This window comes from Papaver somniferum, unplaced genomic scaffold (genome assembly GCF_003573695.1).
Source record: "Papaver somniferum cultivar HN1 unplaced genomic scaffold, ASM357369v1 unplaced-scaffold_107, whole genome shotgun sequence".
NCBI classification, from domain to species: Eukaryota; Viridiplantae; Streptophyta; class Magnoliopsida; order Ranunculales; family Papaveraceae; genus Papaver; species Papaver somniferum.
The window spans coordinates 7,293,656-7,320,054 of record NW_020619603.1 but is presented as its reverse complement, the minus strand read 5'-3'; the positions used below and the strand labels follow the sequence as shown (position 1 = coordinate 7,320,054).

Here is a 26,399-nt window from a genome sequence, read left to right as displayed (position 1 = left end):
CGTAGCGTATCCGACCCGGATTATGACGATGGAGAGTCAGACGGTAATGAGCTGAAGAATTTAGAGCACCAACGCGCAATGGAGGAACTACGAGATGAGATGATGGCAGAGATCAGGCAATTAAAAAATAAACAAGGTGGGGGAAGGTTAGAAGAGGTCATGAGAGAAGCTAACTCCACGCCCTTAACGCATCGCTTGGCCAACACCCCTATTCCACTGAAATGCCCTATCCCGACGTTCGAATGCTATGATGGATCCAGCGACCCTGCTGCACATGTTCGGTACTACAACCGTGTCTTAGCTAGATGGGGTCAGAACGACGCCGTACTCTGTAGATACTTCCCTTCAAACTTGAATGGATCGGCGTTATCATGGTTTGATAATCTCCCACCAAACTCCATCCACTCATACGACCAACTCGCAGAGAAATTCTTAAGAACATACATGTACAACAAGACTGTAAACACCGGGATGGATAAGCTCTTTTCACTAGCAATTGGCTACAAGGAAACCACGAGGGAGTACACAAACAGATGGCATAAGATCTTCCAAGCCATAGGGAGCGTGGACCCAGTGGTAAGCATCAACTGCTACAAATGGGGCTTAGACCGAATGAGTCCCCTATTTGTTGAAATTCACGGGAGCGTGCCCAAGACAGAAGGAGATCTCCGAATAATTATCGAGAAGCACGCTCGACTTGAAGAAATTCAACGGGAAAACCCGAGGGCATATCCGCAGAGGTCTCACCGCACCAATTCAGCGGAACAAACCAATGGGGCCAAAAGGGGTTGCTCAGATGAGAGACCTCACGAAGATAGGAAGGAACGGAGGGATGAACGAAGAACAGGCGACCGAAAATTCGAAGATCAAGTTTACACGAAACTCAACGCTAGCTATGCTCGTATCCTACGAGAGATCAAAGGGAGGGAAAACTTAGAGTGGCCATGGTCTAAGGGAAAGCAGCCCCCGAGATCCGAGAGGTCTAAAGATTACTGTGAGTATCACTGTTTCAACGGACACCAGACCGAAAAATGCAAGAACCTTAAAATAATGATCCAAAAATTAATTGATGCGGGAGAGCTCAAACATTACATACGAAAGGAGGTTACCGAGGACAGATCCAAACGAACCAAACCAGTCCAACTTCCGGAAGAAAACCGAACAATCAACACCATCTCGTGTTCCGAAGCCACAGGACCCTCACTCACAGCGCAGATTGGAAAAAGGTTACGGAAGCAATTCGAAGACCGCTGCGAGTTATATAAGGTCGATGGGATAGCGGTGGACGAACACGAAGAATGGATGGAATCTCCTATCATCTTCGATGCCGAGGATATCGAAGAAGATATGGAAGACCATAACGATCCCTTGGTCCTAACATTACCAGTAGCTGGATGTAACCTCAAAAAGATCCTCATAGACGGGGGAAGCTCTGTAAATGTCCTATTCTATGATGCATTCAAACGGATGAAGCTCCATGATGAACAGTTGATGACCTCTTATCACACCATCTACGGATTCAATGGAGCAGCCACGAAGCCCTTGGGAGACATCGTGTTACAGGTTAACGCAGGGCCCATGAAACTGGATACCCGATTCAGTGTGGTGGACACCCCTTCCCCCTACAACGCCATTATTGGACGACAATGGGTACACAATCTCAAAGGAGTTGCGACAACATACCACCAATACCTCAGATTTCCAACACCTGAGGGAATAATGGAGATCAAGGGAGATCGAATCGCTACGCGAGAGTGCCAGGACACTCAGGATCATATCAACAATGAGCAAGAAGAGCAGCGAAAAATCCGAAGAGTAAGAAATCAAGAAACCGCGAAAGAGAAAGCCGTAGACCTATTCCTTAAGGAAACTACAGGAAAAGGCTTGACGAAAGATGGTAATGTCCAAGGCTCGGAAACAAGTACCTCAACAACCAGCGAAGAGCAGAAACACGCTAAATAGCAATTAAAGAGCTCCCCAGTCCTCGGAAACCCGAAGCCTGTGTTCACACCAGTAGAACCCGTAAAGGAAATCAACATAGGAACGGAAGAAGACCCGAAGATGGTCAAAATTGGGACCATCATGGACGAAGGAAGAGAACATTCCTTAACCAAATTACTTAAGGAATATGCGGATGTGTTCGCCTGGAAGTTAGGAGATATGTCGGGGATTGACCCAAAAGTAATCCAACATGAACTACGCATCAAACCGGGCACGCCCCCGTTCAGGCAGAAAATACGAAAAGTGGCTCCAGAATATCATGAGGCGGTAGAAACAGAACTTCGGAAGCTACTAGATGCAGGATTTATCAAGGAAGTCAAGTACCCTACCTGGATCTCCAACATGGTCATTGTTCCTAAGAAAAATGGAGGGGTTAGAATATGCATCGACTTTACTAATCTCAACAAGGCATGTCCAAAGGACAGCTATCCCCTGCCGAGCATAGATCAACTGGTTGAAGCAGTTGAAGGGTACGAAGAGCTGTCGTTCATGGACGGATATTCTGGTTACAACCAAGTAGCCCTGGCAGAAGAAGATCAGCCACACACAGCGTTCTATACCCCACATGGCCTTTATTGCTATACCAGAATGCCTTTCGGGCTCCGAAACGCAGGGGCAACATACCAAAGGATGGTCGATGCTATCTTCAAACCATGGATTGGAGGAACCCTAGAAGTCTACGTGGACGACATGCTCGTCAAAAGCAAGCTGCGTAAAAATCACCACCAGGACCTGAGGAATATCTTCGAAGCAATGAGACAGCATCACATGAAAGTGAATCCGGAGAAATGTACTTTCGGTGTCACCTCGGGGAAGTTCCTCGGGTATCTGGTGACGAAAAGGGGCATCGAGGTAGACCCAACGAAGATTCAAGCCATAGTAGAGATGCCGTCCCCAAAGAATCTGAAGGAAGTGCAGAAGCTCAATGGGTCCATAGCAGCGTTGGGCAGATTTATTGCATGGTCTTCGGACAAATGCAAACATTTCTTCAATATTCTTAAAAAAGGGAGCAGGTTCGAATGGACCGCCGAATGCGAGGAAGCATTCCAAAAAATCAAAGAACATCTAGCTTCAATCCCGATCCTGTAGAAGCCAGACCCTGATGAAGTTTTGGCACTGTACATAGCAGCAACGGAGGACGCAGTCAGCGCGGTATTAGTCAAAACCAATACAAAGGTAGAACAGCCTATCTATTACGTCAGCAAGACACTCAATTCCGCGGAAAGAAATTATACTAAGATTGAACAACTCATCCTCGCACTGGTATGGGCTACCCAAAAACTGAGAACCTACTTCCTAACTCACCTCGTCAGGGTACCATGCAAAGCACCATTGGAAGCAGTCCTCAAAAGCACGGGAAAAGTGGGCCGAATAGCCAAATGGAACACCCATCTGGACCAATTCAACATCATTCATGAAATTCAACATTCTCAGAAGTCCCAAGTGCTGGCATATTTCTTAGCAGACCTCCCCCTTGACAACGACGAAGAGATTAAGGGAATACCAGAAGCCGAGGAAGAAATCAAGGATCCAATGGATATCCTCGAACCTGCGAGTCATAGACAATGGGAAGTCTTTGTCGACGGATCTAAAAATAAGGAAGGAGCAGGAATAGGCATTGTCATTATCACCCCAACTGGAGAAAGGATTATACAGGCACTTAGATTGGAATTCAAAGAGCATACCAACAACATTGTTGAATACGAAGCTGTCGTACACGCCCTACGTATAATAATAGAGATGGGGGTAACCGATGTAAGGCTGACAAGTGATTCGCAGCTTGTCATACGGCAAATAGGGCTCGAGTATAATGTGTACGATGACACCCTCTCAGCTTACATGGCCTTGGTCCAAACATTGGCATCACAAATCCCGAACATTAAGTTCCGGCACTTATGCAGAAGGGACCTCAGGCACGCGGATGCCCTAGCATATATATCATCCATTCTGAGGGATAAAAATGCCGAAGCTATTAAAATAGCAAGGGTATACGAGCCTTCGATTACATCTCAATTCTCCTTCGCTACCAATCAAGATACGATGGAAGAAAATATCGAAGACCAGGTAGGAGAAGACATCCATAATGACTTTGACGAAGAGGATATCCTGTCAAGAGCAAATCAAGACGAAGACTTCAGCAACGAAGATGACTGGAGGGTGACAATACATGCCTTTCTCAAAAAAGGAAGCTTACCTGCGGATCAGAAACAAGCTAGGAAGATACTCTCCAAAGTGGGAAGATATGATCTTCGGGATGGGGTCCTGTATAGGAAATCCTTCCTTGGACCATTACTACGTTGCTTGTCCCGAAAAGAGGGGCATCGAATTCTAAATGATATCCATTATGGTGACGCGGGGAATCATAGCGGCATGAGATCACTAGCTGACAAAGCAAAAACGCAAGGATATTACTGGCCAACAATGATACAAGATGCCGCGAGGATGTCCCGACGATGTGAAGAATGTCAGCGCTTCGCAAAAAAAGATCCACGCGCCGGCAACAATGTTAAACTCCGTCGATAGCCCGTGGCCATTTGCAAAATGGGGCGTAGACATCGTCGGGCCTTTCATCGAAGGATCAGGGAAGAGACGATTTTTGATAGTAGCCACGGACTACTTCAGTAAATGGGTGGAGGCTAAGGCCTTGGCCAGGATCAGAGACACGGATGTGTTTACTTTCATATTCCAGAACATCATTTGCAGATTTGGTATACCCGCTGAAATTGTATCTGATAACGGCAAGCAATTACAGGGAAAAAATATAGACATGCTCTTCGATACTTTCAAAATAAGAAAGAACAAGTCCACCCCCATATACCCCCAAAGCAACGGACAAGCAGAAGCTACCAACAAGACCCTCGCTCTTATACTCAAAAAACAATTAGACGAGCATAAGGGAAGATGGTGCGAACAACTGCACAATGTGTTATGGGAATACAGGACAACACGAAGATCCGCCACCGGGGAATCCCCGTTTCTTCTAACTTATGGAGCTGAAGCAGTCATACCTACGGAAATCCTCATGCCAACCACGAAGACCGAAGCTTGGGAGAAAAACCTCACAACAGATATGATGTTAGAAAGGTTGGACGACTTGGAAGGAAGAAGGGAAGTAGCATTACAAAAGATGGAAAATTATCAACGAAGACTAGCAAGGGAGTACAACAAAAAGGTAAAGCTGCGGAATTTTGTAGAGGGGCAGTATGTGTTGAGAACAATCCCACGGTATCAGCAAGAAAAGAAATGGGGAAAGTTAGGACCCACGTGGGGAGGACCTTTTATAATACACGACGTCGCGGGTAACGGTTCCTACTACCTTCGTAATCTAAAAGGCGAAGTCCTCCGGCATCCTTGGAATGCTAAGTGGCTCAAACCATACTTCCCATAGGAGCAACGCAGATTTGAATCTGCTTGGAGTGTACCAGAAGAAGAAGGGAGCCTGACCGCTCCACATGTTTCTATCTCTGGAAGAGGAATTGCAGGCCGCAACTTATCAATCAAACAAGCTTTCAAATTATCAAGTCAGCGGAATCTACCGACAATATTGGGGAAAGTAGTTAATCTACAATCTCTTAGGGCTCCCCCATCAGTGTCCATAAGTGTAGGACCAGGGGGAAGGCACCCAGCAGAAAGAGATACCCAACCAATCTTAAGGCAACGGGTTGACGGAATGGGTGTGTAAATATTTTAATCCCATATCCTAGAACGTTGCCCCGGCCCCCACCGTCTGGGAATCCTCTGGCCCAGGATTCGCCAGCGGGGTGACAGGTCTCAAGACGATCACGAAGGTACCTTCCTTCAGTATCGCACCCAAACACTTAAAAACTTTTGTTTTGTTTTTTCACAAATGCTTAAGATAAAAACAAACCAACATTGCAGGTATATCAAGAAGAGGATTCATTTCATAATGGATGATTACAAGAGGTGAAAGACCAATTCAAGGATACACATCAAAAAATATTCCTTTTACAGGATATCAGCAAAAAATATTCTTGTTACATGATTACAAAAAGGGAAGGATAAGGATGTCGCGGACCCTACAAAATGTTGCGGTCTCTACCTAGATTGCTGCCCCATCGGCAGGATTATTCCGAAGACTTGAAGGGACACTCCCACCAGAAGAGGGTCCCGAGGAGCCGGACAAGGCAGAAGGAACGGGACGACGAGGATAGTTCTTCACGAGACCATGCTCGTTCTTTAAGCCAAGTTCTATCCTCTCCAGCATCTTGTTCGTCTCCTCGGCCAATTGACAACGAGCCTTGTGCTTAATAACTGTTGTCCGCTGTTGGGCTTGGGATAATAACGAAGATAGCCGATTCACTTCTCTAGAAGCAGCACCAATGGCCTCCTCGCGGGTTGCTGCTAAATTCTTGAAGTGATTGGTCTGTTCTTCCTACTGCGCTAAGGAAGATTGAGCCTTTTCAAGTTTTTCATTTGTGACGCGAAGGCGTCCCTCGAGCTCTGAAAAAGACAACACCACGGAGTTAGCGTAGAAAAAAAACATGGTAACACTCGATGAAATGGGATTATACCTTCGACACAAGCCGAAGCCTCTTCATACTCATTAACAACCGCATCTCGCGCTTCATCAAGATGATCATATTCCGCGGATAATTTCTTATAGTCTAGTTGAAGGTTGGTGAGAGTAAATTGACAGGAATCTAATTCTACCTGCTTCATCGAGTCCATATGACGAAGGTGGTCGACCTATTTATTTATCTCTGAGACCCCTTTGCTAAGTCTGTACATGCACACTTCAAGATTTCTCTCAGACTCAACATGACGAGCTACGTCGGCACGGGACGCGGCAAGAGCGTTGCTGAGAGCGTAGACTTTGGCACGAGCATCATCTCTTTCTCTGGCAAGACAGAGCATATTATCCTGGACCCCTGAAAGAGGAATGGATCGAGCCGTCTGTAATTCTTCTTCCAGCAGCTGAATCCTAGATTCCAATAAGGAAGTACGCTCACGGACTTCCCGCAGATTATCACGTGTCCACAGCAGTGTGCCATTAAATAAAGCACGATCATGGTTGTACAGATTTTGCATGTCGACCATCTGAACATGCCGCGCGCGCCATACCTCAGCCCGAGCATCCCATTTCTTGGCTTCATTCTTAATTTTCTCAACCAGATCTCTAATACGAGATTTTTGCCGAGCTCTTTCGTTTCGAAGCCATATCATCTCGGGGACACCACCCACTGGAGATAGGGTGGGGAGACTCAGATAGAACAACTAAGAAATAGAAGAATGACGACATACTGCGAGGGAAAAGAACCAAACCTGTGAAAGTTGAAACTTGGCTGCGAGTTTTCTCTAACTCAGCGCGCACAGCAACAAGCTCTGAACGAAGACCGGCCTCTGCTTCACCCAGCTTTTCTTTCTCCTTAAGGCTTTTCTTCAGTTCTTCTATTTCCACCTCAGCCGCAGATAATTCCTTTTCCCTGTGACGAAGCTTAGCCTCGAGCTTCAGAGATTTCGCTTTGAAGAACTGATACAGCACGTGGTTACAATGCTCACTCCTCATCATCTACACATCAAGATGACAAAACGTTATTTCACCGAAGCATTTGATCGCCACGAAAAAGTATATACGAAAATTTACCTCCAACACACGCTGCTGCGGAAAGCCATATTGATACCCGTCGGCGATGTCCATCATATCGGCAACGGAAGTAGGAGGCTCCGGCACAAGGGTAGCTTCGGGAACACTCGACTTTTTTCCCCAGGCTTCAGACACCCGCGCCCTAGAAGACATCTCCATCATGCGACGGGTATACGCGGTTGATTCCTTTTCCCCAGCAACAACAGGGGCGGGATGAGAGACAAATAGAAGATTCTTTTCCTTGAACCAATCCATGATGGCGTCCTCACCCTCAGACGTCGGCGACTGTGGAAGATTATCAGCAGGCGCATCGATGACCGATTTCCCCTTCTCTGACATGACCCCCTCAGCACAAATGTTGGCATGCTCCTCCGCGCCTACATGCGCAGCATGCTCCTCCGCACCACCATCTTCTACAGTAGCGTCTCCATTACCATCACCACCAAGAACATCCCAATCATCATTGGGGGAAAGTAAAGAGAAGTCCTCGGGAAAATCGAGGGCTTCGTCAAAGAACTCCCCCGTGGAGTACATCCGATCAAAAGAAAATTCTTGAGAAGCGGGAAGGGTATCCGCGGCATCACCAGCAGGGACGGAAACATCCCCGATAACAACGTCATCAGTCACCACGGATTTGTTCCTTCCTTCATCACCAACATGACCAGCGAAGACCTCTTCTTCGACATTGATAGGGGAGGTACCAGTACGTTCCTCCCCATCTGTAATCTCATCCTCAGCAAACTCTTCGTTCACTGGACTAGTAACTTCTTCTTGGGCTTCAGCCTCGCCCATCACAATAGTAGAAGACTACTTCGGCCTAAAAAGAATTATTTTTCCCGACTGGTGAAGTTCTAAAATAGAAGCGCAGCTAGAACCCGCGTACCTGAGAAGTTGAGGTATTCTTCGGTGGAAGTATAGCACCAGAACCTTCCTCCTCGTTTCCCTCTACGACGTCAAGGGCATAAGGAAAATTCATACCCGCAAAGTTCAGACGCCAGGGACAGAAATCTCCATAGCGAGAAGGAGGAGACTCGCGTGGCTTACTACTCTCGGTAGGCCTCCAACCGCGGGGACCAGGAATCCAACCGTAAGCCCACGGACCAACTATCTCGATAACGGTGGCGTGCCACTCGTAGTCATGATCGCGCTTGATCCTCTCTCGCGCGGGGAAGAGTTTCCGACGACTAGACCCCTCCGTGCTAGGAACATACTTCAGCTTGGCATCGCTGACCTCATTCAACAGACGAATCTCGCCCCGAGGAGCAGGGAGATTCCGAAGGCTGACACTCCACGGCTTGCGATTCCTACTATTAACGTAATCACCGAAGGAGTTATTGAAATTCTCAGGAGTATACCATTCCTTCTCCATGGGATTGGGGACGTAGCAAGTCATTGACGTTTCCCCCTTACTCCGCAGATAGCATTCCTTCAGGGCGCGGAGGTAATTCCCTGATAGTTGGGATATGGAACGGAAGTGAGTGTTGGTGGAAGAGCCTTCACGAGTAGCGAGCACGTCATAGTAGAAGGAATCCCCTGATTTGTACAACGGCAGCATAAGACCAGCTTCGAATGCTCCAACCGTCGTTAACAGATGAAATTCATCGAACTCATACTTTGAGATAAGCTCATAAGTAATATCATCCTCAGGGGCATAGAAACGAACCCCGAAGGCTTGAAGCTCATGCTTTTCCTTGAATATTTCGAGATCAATATGCTTGAAGGTTACTTTTTTCCTACTAACCGAGACACTGCGTATCAAGGGGGCAGTCTCATCCTCCTCGGCGGGGCCAGATGAACTAATGAACGCTTCAGAAGCTTTTCTCTTCACAGGGGGATTCTTTGAAGATTCAGCCCTCGGAGCTACACCCTTCGTATTCTTCCCTTTAAAAGTTGAAGGAGACCGCAGATGATGCTCGGGCACTAACGAACGTAGAGGAGGAATGTCAAAAGAAACAACACGAGGCGGAGCCTGCGTACTCCTAGTATCATCACGAGGACGAGCCGCTGCGCGATCGAAAACTCTTCGGGAACCAAACGGAATTGTCGGAGGAATCTCTTCCCTAGAGGACGAGGCCTTCGCTCCAGAAGAAACTCGACTCCGACGAACATCATCTTGAGACTCTCTACGCGGAGGAGATCTCGATAGCCCAGAATCAGGAGTCTGATAAGTAAGCCGCGGACGGTCAGACATGGCTGCGAAAAGATTAAAATCAAGAACAAGTTACACACAATCAAAAACATTACCAAAGATCAAAAGACCACATCCATAGCAATACACACACGATAACGCAGAAACCCTAAAATTAGTATACATGCTCAAAATTTCATAAAATTCATACCCGCGAAATAGTGGCTTCCTTAATTTAAGATGAAGAACAGGGGCAAACTAGTATGCAAGCATCAGTAGAAGTTCTTCATCACAAACAAGGAACAACAGTAGCAGAGAATTTACAAATCGACACAGCGTGAAACAGTGGAAATAAAAAAAAGAAAAACTTACCGGCAAAAACAGCAGTAGAAGAAACAAACAGGGGAAGCGGGCATGATTAATGCTAAGGTGGAGAGAATTTAAGATCACAGGTTCAATGAAGACTGGCAGAGAATTTAAGATCACAGGTTCAATGAAGATTGACAGAGAATTTAAGGTCACAGGTTCAATGAAGACAGACAGAGAATTTAAGGGCTGAAAAAAAGAATGAAAACTGAGAGAGCGTTTAGGAAGAATGAAATTAAAGCTTGTTTCTATCCTTAAAATACCCGAAAGAAAGAGAAGGAAATTAAGGGAGTAATGGGAAACGTGCCCGTTACATAAGCAGTTAATGCACGAATAAAAGACGTGCCCAAGTATCTAGGAGAAGTTATTAGGAGTGAGAAGAATATGCGACGATAGTTTTTCTTCAAGGCACCCATTAGTCATTCAAGCCCGAAGAAAAGGGGCAAATTGTGTACACATATATCTCACTATCAGACACATGTATATAAAAAGATACGTGGAAAGCATGCAGGCAAGTGTACTTGATTTTAGTGGATAGAATAGCAGCAAGTGCCCACGAGCTTCGCCCAATTTTAGAACTTGCTGTTCAGAGTGGAGCACGTGAAGGATTGTTGTATGTGTTAAAGTGCCCCCGAGACCTCTCTTGATTTGACACCAAGGAAGTAAGTAAACTAAAAGTTGCATAGTTGGAGACTCACCCTTATCATCATAATTCATCATGATTATGATGTGTAGAGGAATATTACTGGTAGTGGCGGGTAAGTAAGATCTAATCAGTTGGCAGGCTCCCAAACGTAAAGAAACAACACAAAATTGATAAAAAAAAGGCAAAAATCAACTATTCCTGGCTGAAAAGGACATTTAGATTTTGATACTGTTTAAATGGACAAAAATGTAAAAATAGTCAAGATGTAAACAGTTTCATCCTACCCATTTTCAAATATTTTTTTTACTTTTTATTTACATCAGGATGCATCCAGTTTCATCCTTGCTATTTTTTAAATTTAAGTCGGGATGAATCCAATTTCATCCTTACTATTTTTTTGGTGTCCATTTCACTCATACTAATTTTTACTCGTCCATTTGAACTATATTTTAAAAATATTTGGACAATTCATTTTACTTTTTAGAAAACACTATTTGTTGTCCAACTAATAATATTGTCTACTGAACCATTTATATATGAGATCATGTTTAGGTTATCGACTTCTATAGTTGGATTGTGTCTATTGCTCTGTCTCTTGCCCATTTCATATATTTGTGGCCCGAAGCTCTAGAATTCAACCTTTATTCTGCAATTCAATAAGAGTCCACAAAGTAATAGTTGTGTAATACGTGACAATTGTTCTTGTTCTACTAGCGAATAGCAAGTAACGATTGTCACTGGGTTAACACCGAATTATACTTGAAACTAAGAAGTCGTGTCAAGCATAAGTGACAAAACTTAACAATGACAAAACTTAACAAGATAGAACTTGACTGTAAGAGAAGACCATCCCCGTCGAAGAATAGTTCATGGCACTTGGGCGGCACACTGAGTTCTCATGAAATACTTATCTCCTTCTAATAATTTTTAAATTTATCATACTCGTCCACAAAATATCTTATCGTATCTCTGTAGATCGTAATGAAGCTAAGATACCTGAGAAGAAGGGCAGACTGAGGACCATGTAATGTACTCATCAAAGACATCTTCCGAGAGAGGCTGCAGATTTTTCTAAAATAAAAATATCAGTTGACTGGAAACTAAGTCTTCGAGATCAAACAAAACAAGAAATTTTATTATGAAACACCCCTTCTAATAATTAGTTAATTATCAGTAAAAAACTTTAGGTTATTTATTGCTCGGTAACTTGCAAGGACGACTGGGTCCGTTTTCGTTGTCCTGGTTAGGTTTCCGAGTCTTTGAGTACACAGATTCCCCCTGGTCTAGAGTTCTGGTTCGTATCTGGTACCTTGGTAAAACTAGATACCCTCCTGGTGGAGGTTAACCAAAATGGCTTGTAATAAACAAGTAATGTATTCCCATTTTTTTTTTTTGAAGCCAAGTAATGTATTCCCATTAACAACACTTCCGTGACAATAACAGATTAAATTGTTTTTAACGTACGTGTGCGGAGTGCCTTAGTAAAACTGTAACGAAATGAACTTGTCTTTTACAAACATTGCAGGTCCATGGGCTCCGTTTAACAGGCAATAGGTTAACAACAATGCGCTTCAAACATGAAGTACTTAGCGTCCAGCAAGCTTCCGCAAAGCTAAAGTTGTTGATTAGTGAATCTGGTGTTTTGTTTAAGGGTCACTGGCACAACTCTTTGACAGATCTCTGTATTTCTAGTTTTTTCAAGATTAAAAGCCTACTGTTCCTAAAGCTCTGAATATTATACAGGTAAATTGGCAACCTCTGAAGGAGTAAAATATCGCACACATTAATAATTGCGCGAAGTAAAGAATACAACCTAAGCGAAGGGCGTTGCCCACAACAAAGTTGAGATGACGCACCAGATGATGTCAGCAAAGTCACGAGTAAAGTGTGAAGAATTATGCGAAGAAGTATGCTATGCGAAGATGAGCGATTGTGTATAAGCGAATGTGTTGCATATTGATCCCGAAAATAATGGGTTTCTTAGTTGTCATCCACTATGTAAAATCCTATATAAATGAGAGAGGTCATTGTTTCAGGGAGGATTCTAGGGTAAGTCTTAGTCAAGAAATAGGGAGAGAGAGAGAAAGTGAATCTAGATTTCAAGTAAAATTGTTGTAATACTTGAATCTATCTTGTAAACATTTCCAATATTTCAATTAATCAAATAAGAATTCATAATGATCACTTAGTAATTGGATTAGTTTAAGTGGAGTGTAGTTGTAAGAAAATTTACAACTACATTTTTGGCGCTAGAAACCAGCTCTGGATGATAATTCCTGTTAATAGATCTGAAATTCTTAGGGAAATTAAGGAAGAATCATAAGGGATCCATGAAGACAACAAGAGTCATACCAATTCAAGGAAGAGGCAGAGATATACAGTGTAATAATATAACTAAAGTATCAATTTTTGAGGCAGATTTTCAAGCGACGGTAACCAGGAGAATTCATAAAAGAAATTACGAAGGCAAGAAAATAGAGACGGTAGAGAAAGAATTACCATTACAAGATTGGGAAAAGGTGAAGATTTCCTTTGCGGCGGATGAAATTCCAGAAGAAAACTTACAGCGAGCAGATCCATTGGTAATTACGGTCACAGTCGAGCGAGAAAACATTATTGCAAAACAGAGGAGATTTGAAGGATGGGCGATTGATAAGACATTGATAGATACAAGAAGTGCAGTTGATATTATTTTATCGAACACTCAAAGAAATGGGATATGATGATGCAGAAATGACACATACACCCTATAATGTTCATGGATTCAATAGAGCAGTTACAAAGCCAAAGGGAGAAATCGTGATGCGAATATTTCTGGGAGAGGTTCAAACAAAGATAACACTGTGTGTGAATGACATTGAATCACCATACAACATGTTGTTGGGACGACCATGGGTACATGGATTAAAGGCCGTAGCGTCAACGTTACATCAATGTATCAGATTTCCAATTCCAAGCGGTATAGGTGAAATCAGAGGATATGTTAAGGCTGCGAATACTTGTAATCAAATAGATGTGCGAAATTATGAAGGACGAGCAAAGAAACGAAAGGATCGATGGTGAAAAGCAAAAGAACAAAGGAAAAAAAAGGAGTTTCGAATATACATGATAAGAGCGAAATAAGGAAATGGAATACCGGGCGAAGAACCAGCGGAGGAAGGTGGACGAATTAAAGAAATTAAGGAACCAACACCTATGGGGGAACCAAAAGCGAATTTTACTGTAGCAAAACCAACAAAAGAAGTAAATATAGGAACTGAAGAAGAACCAAAAATATTAAGAATTGGAACTAAAATGGATAAAGAAGAATAGGAAAAAACAATAAGCATTCTAGGAGAATATAATGATATTTTCGCATGGATTATGGAAGAAATGCCAGGAATAGATCCGTCTGTCGCATGTCATAAATTAGACATTAAGAAGAATGTAAAGCCGTTCAAACAAAGAATAAGTAAAATTGCAACTGATTATCATCCTAAGATAGAAGAAGAACTACAAAAGATGTTAGATGCAGGAATTATAAGGGAGACAAAATATCCAGAATAGATAGCAAATATGGTGGTGGTACCTAAAAAGAACAACGGAATTAGGATTTGCATAGATTTTACAGATCTAAACAAAGCATTCCCTAAAAACAGCTTCCCTTTACCCGACATACCTCAAATGGTGGAATCGGCACCAGGGAATGATAGAGTCACAATGTTAGATGGGTACAAAGGCTATAATCAAATTCCTTTGGCAGATAAGATCAAGAACACACCGCTTTATTCGCACCAGGATGTTTATATTGTTACACGAAAATGCCGTTTGGATTGAAGAATGCCGGTGCGAAGATTTATTGCGACAAAGCATTGCAGAGCATTGCAGGGAACCAAATTTGGGAAGATTTATTGCAAGATCTTCGGACAAATGTAAATACTTTTTCAATATACTAAAGAAGGGAACCAAATTTGAATGGACAACGGAGTGCGACAAAGCATTGCAGAGCATAAAAGATTATTTGGTAAACTTATCCATTATGCAAAAGGCGAAGAAGGGAGAAGAAATGTTATTGTACCTAGCATCAACATCTCATGCATTAAGTGCAGTACTGTTACGATCAGATGAAGGTGTATAAAAACCGATATATTACATAAGCAAAACATATAACTCCGCAGAGAAAAATTATTCAAAAATCGAAAAGATGATTCTCTCACTGGTATATGCATCATTCAAGCTTCGCATTTATTTTCAAGCTCACAAAATTAAAGTATTAACAAGAGTACCAATTGAAAACACAATGAAGAATTCGAAGAGGTCAGGAAGAATAGAGAGGTGGAATGCACAATTAGGAAACTATGAGATTGGTTATGAAATTTTATCTTCACCAAAGTCTCAAGTTATCACAGAGTTTCTTGCAGAATTTCCAATAGAAGAAGATGACTATGTAGAAGAAATGATGGAGGTGGATGAATAACATGGAAATCTTAATGATTCATTAACTGAGCGAAATCCAAACAGATGGGTGATTTTGGTGGATGGATCCTCCAATGGAGAAGGAAATGGGATTGGTATTGTATTCATTTCACCAAAAGGAGCGAGAATGGATTACTCATTCAGATTGGACTTCGCATCCACAAACAATGAAACTGAATATGAAGTAGTCGTTCATGCACTAAGATTAGCAATTGAAATGAAGATTGAGGATGCGCGAATAACTAGTGATTCCCAGCTGGTAATTCGTCAGATAGAAGGAACATATAGTACTAATGAACCATCTTTGCAAAAATATAGGAGATTGGTTATGGATTTAGAAATGAAAATTCCAAAAATAAGTTGGAGACATATAGGGAGAAAAGATAATAGACTTGCAGATGCATTGGCGTTCATACCATCAATGTTAGTAGATCTGGTCACAAGGGATATAAAAATGCAAACACTATTATTACCATCTATAGAAAAGGGTGAAGAAGTGCAAACATATGTGATGATTATAGACGATACACAAGTAGAAAATGTGAGCAAAGAGAAGGATTGGAGAACTAAGATACACTCTTATTTAGAGAAGGGGGAATTTCCGAAGAAAAGATTAGAAGCACACGAATTAAAGAGTCGTGCGACAAATTATGAATTAAGGTATGGTGTTCTTTATAGAAGGTCATTCCTTGGACCTTCGCTCAGATGTCTTACACGAAAGGAAGGAATCGAAATTCTAAAGGCATTACACTATGGCGATGCTGGCAACCATAGTGGAGTAAGATCACTCGGATACAGAGCAAAAATACAGGGCTATTTACTGGCCATATATGCATGAAGATGCAAAACAAGTTTCGAGGAGATGCGAAGAATGTCAACATCATGGCAAGAAGATACATGCACCTGGGGATATGCTTAATACACCAATAAGTGTGTGGCCCTTTGGAAAATGGGGAATAGATATTGTTGGACCATTTACACCAGGAACAGGGGAAAAAAGATTCATAATTGTCGCAACATACTATTTCACTAAATGGGCAGAAGTAAAGGTTGTTCAACATATTCGCGATAAAGACATCTTCACATTCATTTTTGAAAATATTATATGCAGATTTGGCATTCCTGCACAATTGGTGACTGATAATGGGAAGCAGTTTGAAGGCGAGAATATAACAATGCTGCTGAATGCATTAAAAACTCAAAGTGGAAAATCTACTCCTTTATATCCTCAAAGTAATGGACAAGTAGAAGCTACAAACAAAACAATTGCAGACAACCTGAAGAAAAAGTTAGAAGGGCACAACAAAGGATGGTGCGAACAAGTCCATAATGTAGTGTGGGATTACAGAACTACAAGAAGAGAAGCAACGGAAATGTCGCCCTTCTGTCTGACATATGGAGCAGAAGCAGTGCTTCCAACAGAAGTTATCATCCCTACCACAAAGAGAGAAGCTTGGGAAAAGAATTTAAGTGCAGACTTGATCTTAACAAAGTTGGATGATTTGGAGGAAATAAGAGAAGTCGCTTTGCAACACATGGAAGATACGGTGGAAGAAAATATCGAAGACCAGGTAGGAGAAGACATCCATAATGACTTTGACGAAGAGGATATCCTGTCAAGAGCAAATCAAGACGAAGACTTCAGCAACGAAGATGACTGGAGGGTGAAAATAAATGCCTTTCTCGAAAAAGGAAGCTTACCTGCGGATCAGAAACAAGCTAGGAAGATACTCTCCAAAGTGGGAAGATATGATCTTCGGGATGGGGTCCTGTATAGGAAATCCTTCCTTGGACCATTACTACGTTGCTTGTCCCGGAAAGAGGGGCATCGAATTCTAAATGATATCCATTATGGTGACGCGGCGAATCATAGCGGAATGAGATAACTAGCTGACAAAGCAAAAACGCAAGGATATTACTGGCCGACAATGATACAAGATGCCGCGAGGATGTCCCGACGATGTGAAGAATGTCAGCGCTTCGCAAAAAAGATCCACGCGCCGGCAACAATGTTAAACTCCGTCGATAGACCGTGGCCATTTGCAAAATGGGGCGTAGACATCGTCGGGCCTTTCATCGAAGGATCAGGGAAGAGACGATTTTTATAGTAGCCACGGACTACTTCAGTAAATGGGTGGAGGCTAAGGCCTTGGCCAGGATCAGAGACGCGGATGTGTTTACTTTCATATTCCAGAACATCATTTGCAGATTTGGTATACCCGCTGAAATTGTATCTGATAACGGCAAGCAATTACAGGGAAAAATATAGACATGCTCTTCGATACTTTCAAAATAAGAAAGAACAAGTCCACCCCCATATACCCCAAAGAAACGGACAAGCGGAAGCTACCAACAAGACCCTCGCCCTTATACTCAAAAAACAATTAGACGAGCATAAGGGAAGATGGTGCGAACAACTGCACAATGTGTTATGGGCATACAGGACAACACGAAGATCCGCCACCGGGGAATCCCCGTTTCTTCTAACTTATGGAGCTGAAGCAGTCATACCTACGGAAATCCTCATGCCAACCACGAAGACCGAAGCTTGGGAGAAAAACCTCACAACAGATATGATGTTAGAAAGGTTGGACGACTTGGAAGGAAGAAGGGAAGTAGCATTACAAAAGATGGAAAATTATCAACGAAGACTAGCAAGGGAGTACAACAAAAAGGTAAAGCTGCGGAATTTTGTAGAGGGGCAGTATGTGTTGAGAACATCCCACGGTATCAGCAAGAAAAGAAATGGGGAAAGTTAGCACCACGTGGGGAGGACCTTTTATAATACACGACGTTGCGGGTAACGGTTCCTACTACCTTCGTAATCTAAAAGGCGAAGTCCTCCGGCATCCTTGGAATGCTAAGTGGCTCAAACCATACTTCCCATAGGAGCAACGCAGATTTGAATCTGCTTGGAGTGTACCAGAAGGAAGGGAGCCTGACCGCTCCACATGTTTCTATCTCTGGAAGAGGAATTGCAGGCCTCAACTTATCAATCAAACAAGCTTTCAAATTATCAAGTCAGCGGAATCTACCGACAATATTGGGGAAAGTAGTTAATCTACAATCTCTCAGGGCTCCCCCATCAGTGTCCATAAGTGTAGGACCAGGGGGAAGGCACCCAGAGAGATACCCAACCAATCTTAAGGCAACGGGTCGACGGAATGGGTGTGTAAATATTTTAATCCCATATCCTAGAACGTTGCCCCGGCCCCCACCGTCTGGGAATCCTCTGGCCCAGGATTCGCCAGCGGGGTGACAGGTCTCAAGACGATCACGAAGGTACCTTCCTTCAGTATCGCACCCAAACACTTAAAAACTTTTGTTTTGTTTTTTCACAAATGCTTAAAATAAAACAAACCAACATTGCAGGTATATCAAGAAGAGGATTCATTTCATAATGGATGATTACAAGAGTGAAAGACCAATTCAAGGATAACATCAAAAAATATTCCTTTTACAGGATATCAGCAAAAAATATTCTTGTTACATGATTACAAAAAGGGAAGGATAAGGATGCCGCGGACCCTACAAAATGATGCGGTCTCTACCTAGATTGCTGCCCCATCGGCAGATTATTCATTCGAAGACTTGAGGGACACTCCCACCAGAAGAGGGTCCCGAGGAGCGGCAAGGCAGAAGGAACGGGACGACGAGGATAGTTCTTCACGAGACCATGCTCGTTCTTTAGCCAAGTTTATCCTCTCCAGCATCTTGTTCGTCTCTCCAATTGACAACGAGCCTTGTGCTTAATAACTGTTGTCCGCTGTTGGGCTTGGGATAATAACGAAGATAGCCGATTCACTTCTCTAGAAGCAGCACCAACGGCCTCCTCGCGGGTTGCTGCTAAATTCTTGAAGTGATTGGTCTGTTCTTCCTCTGCGCTAAGGAAGATTGAGCCTTTTCAAGTTTTTCATTTGTGACGCGAAGGCGTCCCTCGAGCTCTGAAAAAGACAACACCACGGAGTTAGCGTAGAAAAAAAACATGGTCACACTCGATGAAATGGGATTATACCTTCGACACAAGCCGAAGCCTCTTCATACTCATTAACAACCGCATCTCGCGCTTCATCAAGATGATCATATTCCGCGGATAATTTCTTATAGTCTAGTTGAAGGTTGGTGAGAGTAAATTGACAGGCATCTAATTCTACCTGCTTCATCGAGTCCATATGACGAAGGTGGTCGACCTATTTATTTATCTCTGAGACCCCTTTGCTAAGTCTGTACATGCACACTTCAAGATTCTCTCAGACTCACATGACGAGCTACGTCGGCACGGGACGCGGCAAGAGCATTGCTGAGAGCGTAGACTTGGCACGAGCATCATCTCTTTCTCTGGCAAGACAGAGCATATTATCCTGGACCCCTGAAAGAGGAATGGATCGAGCCGTCTGTAATTCTTCTTCCAGCAGCTGAATCCTAGATTCCAACAAGGAAGTACGCTCACGGACTTCCCGCAGATTATCACGTGTCCACAGCAGTGTGCCATTAAATAAAGCACGATCATGGTTGTACAGATTTTGCATGTCGACCATCTGAACATGCCGCGCGCGCCATACCTCAGCCCGAGCATCCCATTTCTTGGCTTCATTCTTAATTTTCTCAACCAGATCTCTAATACGAGATTTTTGCCGAGCTCTTTCGTTTCGAAGCCATATCATCTCGGGGACACCACCCACTGGAGATAGGGTGGGGAGACTCAGATAGAACAACTAAGAAATAGAATGACGACATACTGCGAGGGAAAAGAACCAAACCTGTGAAAGTTGAAACTTGGCTGCGAGTTTGCTCTAACTCAGCGCGCACAGCAACAAGCTCTGAACGAAGACCGGCCTCTGCTTCACCCAGCTTTTCTTTCTCCTTAAGGCTTTTCTTCAGTTCTTCTATTTCCACCTCAGCCGCAGATAATTCCTTTTCCCTGTGACGAAGCTTAGCCTCGAGCTTCAGAGATTTCGCTTTGAAGAACTGATACAGCACGTGGTTACAATGCTCACTCCTCATCATCTACACATCAAGATGACAAAACGTTATTTCACCGAAGCATTTGATCGCCACGAAAAAGTATACGAAAATTTACCTCCAACACGCTGCTGCGGAAAGCCATATTGATACCCGTCGGCGATGCCATCATATCGGCAACGGAAGTAGGAGGCTCCGGCACAAGGGTAGCTTCGGGAACACTCGATTTTTCCCCAGGCTTCAGACACCCGCGCCTTAGAAGACATCTCCATCATGCGACGGGTATACGCGGTTGATTCCTTTTCCCCAGCAACAACAGGGGCGGGATGAGAGACAAATAGAAGATTCTTTTCCTTGAACCAATCCATGATGGCGTCCTCACCCTCAGACGTCGGCGACTGTGGAAGATTATCAGCAGGCGCATCGATGACCGATTTCCCCTTCTCTGACATGACCCCCTCAGCACAAATGTTGGCATGCTCCTCCGCGCCTACATGCGCAGCATGCTCCTCCGCACCACCATCTTCTACAGTAGCGTCTCCATTACCATCACCACCAAGAACATCCCAATCATCATTGGGGGAAAGTAAAGAGAAGTCCTCGGGAAAATCGAGGGCTTCGTCAAAGAACTCCCCCGTGGAGTACATCCGATCAAAAGAAAATTCTTGAGAAGCGGGAAGGGTATCCGCGGCATCACCAGCAGGGACGGAAACATCCCCGATAACAACGTCATCAGTCACCACGGATTTGTTCCTTCCTTCATCACCAACATGACCAGCGAAGACCTCTTCTTCGACATTGATAGGGGGGTACCAGTACGTTCCTCCCCATCTGTAATCTCATCCTCAGCAAACTCTTCGTTCACTGGACTAGTAACTTCTTCTTGGGCTTCAGCCTCGCCCATCACAATAGTAGAAGACTACTTCGGCCTAAAAAGAATTATTTTTCCCGACTGATGAAGTTCTAAAATAGAAGCGCAGCTAGAACCGCGTACCTGAGAAGTTGAGGTATTCTTCGGTGGAAGTATAGCACCAGAACCTTCCTCCTCGTTTCCCTCTACGACGTCAAGGGCATAAGGAAAATTCATACCCGCAAAGTTCAGACGCCAGGGACAGAAATCTCCATAGCGAGAGGAGGAGACTCGCGTGGCTTACTACTCTCGGTAGGCCGCCAACCGCGGGGACCAGGAATCCAACCGTAAGCCCACGGACCAACTATCTCGATAACGGTGGCGTGCCACTCGTAGTCATGATCGCGCTTGATCCTCTCTCGCGCGGGGAAGAGTTTCCGACGACTAGACCCCTCCGTGCTAGGAACATACTTCAGCTTGGCATCGCTGACCTCATTCAACAGACGAATCTCGCCCCGAGGAGCAGGGAGATTCCGAAGGCTGACACTCCACGGCTTGCGATTCCTACTATTGACGTAATCACCGAAGGAGTTATTGAAATTCTCAGGAGTATACCATTCCTTCTCCATGGGATTGGGGACGTAGCAAGTCATGACGTTTCCCCCTTACTCCGCAGATAGCATTCCTTCAGGGCGCGGAGTAATTCCCGATAGTTGGGATATGGAACGGAAGTGAGTTGGTGGAAGAGCCTTCACGACTAGCGAGCACGTCATAGTAGAAGGAATCCCCTGATTTGTACAACGGCAGCATAAGACCAGCTTCGAATGCTCCAACCGTCGTTAACAGATGAAATTCATCGAACTCATACTTTGAGATAAGCTCATAAGTAATATCATCCTCAGGGGCATAGAAACGAACCCCGAAGGCTTGAAGCTCATGCTTTTCCTTGAATTTCGAGATCAATATGCTTGAAGGTTACTTTTTTCCTACTAACCGAGACACTGCGTATCAAGGGGGCAGTCTCATCCTCCTCGGGGGGCCAGATGAACTAATGAACGCTTCAGAAGCTTTTCTCTTCACAGGGGGATTCTTTGAAGATTCAGCCCTCGGAGCTACACCCTTCGTATTCTTCCCTTTAAAAGTTGGAGGAGACCGCAGATGATGCTCGGGCACTAACGAACGTAGAGGAGGAATGTCAAAAGAAACAACACGAGGCGGAGCCTGCGTACTCCTAGTATCATCACGAGGACGAGCCGCTGCGCGATCGAAAACTCTTCGGGAACCAAACGGAATTGTCGGAGGAATCTCTTCCCTAGAGGACGAGGCCTTCGCTCCAGAAGAAACTCGACTCCGACGAACATCATCTTGAGACTCTCTACGCGGAGGAGATCTCGATAGCCCAGAATCAGGAGTCTGATAAGTAAGCCGCGGACGGTCAGACATGGCTGCGAAAAGATTAAAATCAAGAACAAGTTACACACAATCAAAACATTACCAAAGATCAAAAGACCACATCCATAGCAATACACACACGATAACGCAGAAACCCTAAAATTAGTATACATGCTCAAAATTTCATAAAATTCATACCCGCGAAATAGTGGCTTCCTTAATTTAAGATGAAGAACAGGGGCAAACTAGTATGCAAGCATCAGTAGAAGTTCTTCATCACAAACAAGGAACAACAGTAGCAGAGAATTTACAAATCGACACAGCGTGAAACAGTGGAAATAAAAAAAAGAAAAACTTACCGGCAAAAACAGCAGTAGAAGAAACAAACAGGGGAAGCGGGCATGATTAATGCTAAGGTGGAGAGAATTTAAGATCACAGGTTCAATGAAGACTGGCAGAGAATTTAAGATCACAGGTTCAATGAAGATTGACAGAGAATTTAAGGTCACAGGTTCAATGAAGACAGACAGAGAATTTAAGGGCTGAAAAAAAGAATGAAAACTGAGAGAGCGTTTAGGAAGAATGAAATTAAAGCTTGTTTCTATCCTTAAAATACCCGAAAGAAAGAGAAGGAAATTAAGGGAGTAATGGGAAACGTGCCCGTTACATAAGCAGTTAATGCACGAATAAAAGACGTGCCCAAGTATCTAGGAGAAGTTATTAGGAGTGAGAAGAATATGCGACGATAGTTTTTCTTCAAGGCACCCATTAGTCATTCAAGCCCGAAGAAAAGGGGCAAATTGTGTACACATATATCTCACTATCAGACACATGTATATAAAAAGATACGTGGAAAGCATGCAGGCCAAAACATCAAAACATGATGCGTCACGAAACACCAAATAAACCCCGAGGAGTTACTTTATCTCATCCCCAAAAGAGAAGCTAAGATCAACGGTGGAGAGAAAGTTAGCTGACACGAACTGACAGGGGCAGAAAGACACTTGTCTGACACGAGCAGACCCCTCAACTACCCGCATTAAACACTCTGAGCAGTGTACGTGTCGACCAACCTGTGGAACGAGCGAGGATGCCTCTGCGGGATCAAGGGGCAAACGCAGATCTCCGCGTGATGGACGCAAGGACACAAGAAGATAAGGTTCCAACGGTCTTCAGAGATGGGTCCCACATTCTAACCTTATAAATACCCCATCTCCACCAAGAGGAAGGGGGATCGGAAAAATCAGGAACAGAAGGGGAGAGAGAGAGATTGCAAGGGTAAGTTAATCACTTAGAAGAGAGAAACATGTAAACCCAAAAGTCATTCGACTATTCGTGTTACCGTGAAGAACATATTAAAACAACAAACCCCGTGGATGTAGGCCTTAGTGCTGAACCACGTAAACCTTGGTCTTATTTACATTTCGGCACTTTTCATTTATTTAGCTCCATGGATGTTTACTTATATGTTTTGTTTTCCTTAATATTTATATCCCATGCGCAAACGCCTCGCATGGAGTTGTTAGATGAGGCCATGATAAACCCGAAGGTTTTGAGCCAATGAATCAACACCAGGATATCATCATCACAATCTCTTTAAATGATAATAATTGATTGTGAGCGTTCGGACCCCTCGTGGTTTGTGTGCTCACAGTTCCCATACCTAAAGCAGGCATCCGAATGCCGGAACTGAGAGTGATCATAGGTACACCATTACTCTCCATCTTTCTTTCTATTTCTCGGTGACTAACTGCTCGTCGTCGTCTCTCTCTATATATGTTATTGGATACACCTAAAGTTGATAAAAGCTAAGTTAAAAAAAGGGCGTAGGTACCCAGCTTTACTACCTTTAAGCAAAGTTAGTTTTCTAAAGTGTACTTGATTTTAGTGGATAGAATAGCAGCAAGTGCCCACGAGCTTCGCCCAATTTTAGAACTTGCTGTTCAGAGTGGAGCACGTGAAGGATTGTTGTATGTGTTAAAGTGCCCCCGAGACCTCTCTTGATTTGACACCAAGGAAGTAAGTAAACTAAAAGTTGCATAGTTGGAGACTCACCCTTATCATCATAATTCATCATGATTATGATGTGTAGAGGAATATTACTGGTAGTGGCGGGTAAGTAAGATCTAATCAGTTGGCAGGCTCCCAAACGTAAAGAAACAACACAAAATTGATAAAAAAAAGGCAAAAATCAACTATTTCTGGCTGAAAAGGACATTTAGATTTTGATACTGTTTAAATGGACAAAAATGTAAAAATAGTCAAGATGTAAACAGTTTCATCCTACCCATTTTCAAATATTTTTTTTACTTTTTATTTACATCAGGATGCATCCAGTTTCATCCTTGCTATTTTTTAAATTTAAGTCGGGATGAATCCAATTTCATCCTTACTATTTTTTTGGTGTCCATTTCACTCATACTAATTTTTACTCGTCCATTTGAACTATATTTTAAAAATATTTGGACAAATAATTCATTTTACTTTTTAGAAAACACTATTTGTTGTCCAACTAATAATATTGTCTACTGAACCATTTATATATGAGATCATGTTTAGGTTATCGACTTCTATAGTTGGATTGTGTCTATTGCTCTGTCTCTTGCCCATTTCATATATTTGTGGCCCGAAGCTCTAGAATTCAACCTTTATTCTGCAATTCAATAAGAGTCCACAAAGTAATAGTTGTGTAATACGTGACAATTGTTCTTGTTCTACTAGCGAATAGCAAGTAACGATTGTCACTGGGTTAACACCGAATTATACTTGAAACTAAGAAGTCGTGTCAAGCATAAGTGACAAAACTTAACAATGACAAAACTTAACAAGATAGAACTTGACTGTAAGAGAAGACCATCCCCGTCGAAGAATAGTTCATGGCACTTGGGCGGCACACTGAGTTCTCATGAAATACTTATCTCCTTCTAATAATTTTTAAATTTATCATACTCGTCCACAAAATATCTTATCGTATCTCTGTAGATCGTAATGAAGCTAAGATACCTGAGAAGAAGGGCAGACTGAGGACCATGTAATGTACTCATCAAAGACATCTTCCGAGAGAGGCTGCAGATTTTTCTAAAATAAAAATATCAGTTGACTGGAAACTAAGTCTTCGAGATCAAACAAAACAAGAAATTTTATTATGAAACACCCCTTCTAATAATTAGTTAATTATCAGTAAAAAACTTTAGGTTATTTATTGCTCGGTAACTTGCAAGGACGACTGGGTCCGTTTTCGTTGTCCTGGTTAGGTTTCCGAGTCTTTGAGTACACAGATTCCCCCTGGTCTAGAGTTCTGGTTCGTATCTGGTACCTTGGTAAAACTAGATACCCTCCTGGTGGAGGTTAACCAAAATGGCTTGTAAAAACAAGTAATGTATTCCCATTTTTTTTTTTGAAGCCAAGTAATGTATTCCCATTAACAACACTTCCGTGACAATAACAGATTAAATTGTTTTTAACGTACGTGTGCGGAGTGCCTTAGTAAAACTGTAACGAAATGAACTTGTCTTTTACAAACATTGCAGGTCCATGGGCTCCGTTTAACAGGCAATAGGTTAACAACAATGCGCTTCAAACATGAAGTACTTAGCGTCCAGCAAGCTTCCGCAAAGCTAAAGTTGTTGATTAGTGAATCTGGTGTTTTGTTTAAGGGTCACTGGCACAACTCTTTGACAGATCTCTGTATTTCTAGTTTTTTCAAGATTAAAAGCCTACTGTTCCTAAAGCTCTGAATATTATACAGGTAAATTGGCAACCTCTGAAGGAGTTAAATATCGCACACATTAATAATTGCGCGAAGTAAAGAATACAACCTAAGCGAAGGGCGTTGCCCACAACAAAGTTGAGATGACGCACCAGATGATGTCAGCAAAGTCACGAGTAAAGTGTGAAGATTATGCGAAGAATTATGCGAAGAGTATGCTATGCGAAGATGAGCGATTGTGTATAAGCGAATGTGTTGCATATTGATCCCGAAAATAATGGGTTT

At 43.1% G+C, this 26,399-nt stretch overlaps 1 pseudogene; it reads right to left on the bottom strand.

Annotated features, from left to right (window-relative positions):
• LOC113327659 overlaps positions 1-24,132 on the bottom strand; it is a 39,967-nt pseudogene extending 15,835 nt beyond the window's left edge.
• Between the last annotated feature and the right edge of the window lie 2,267 nt (positions 24,133-26,399).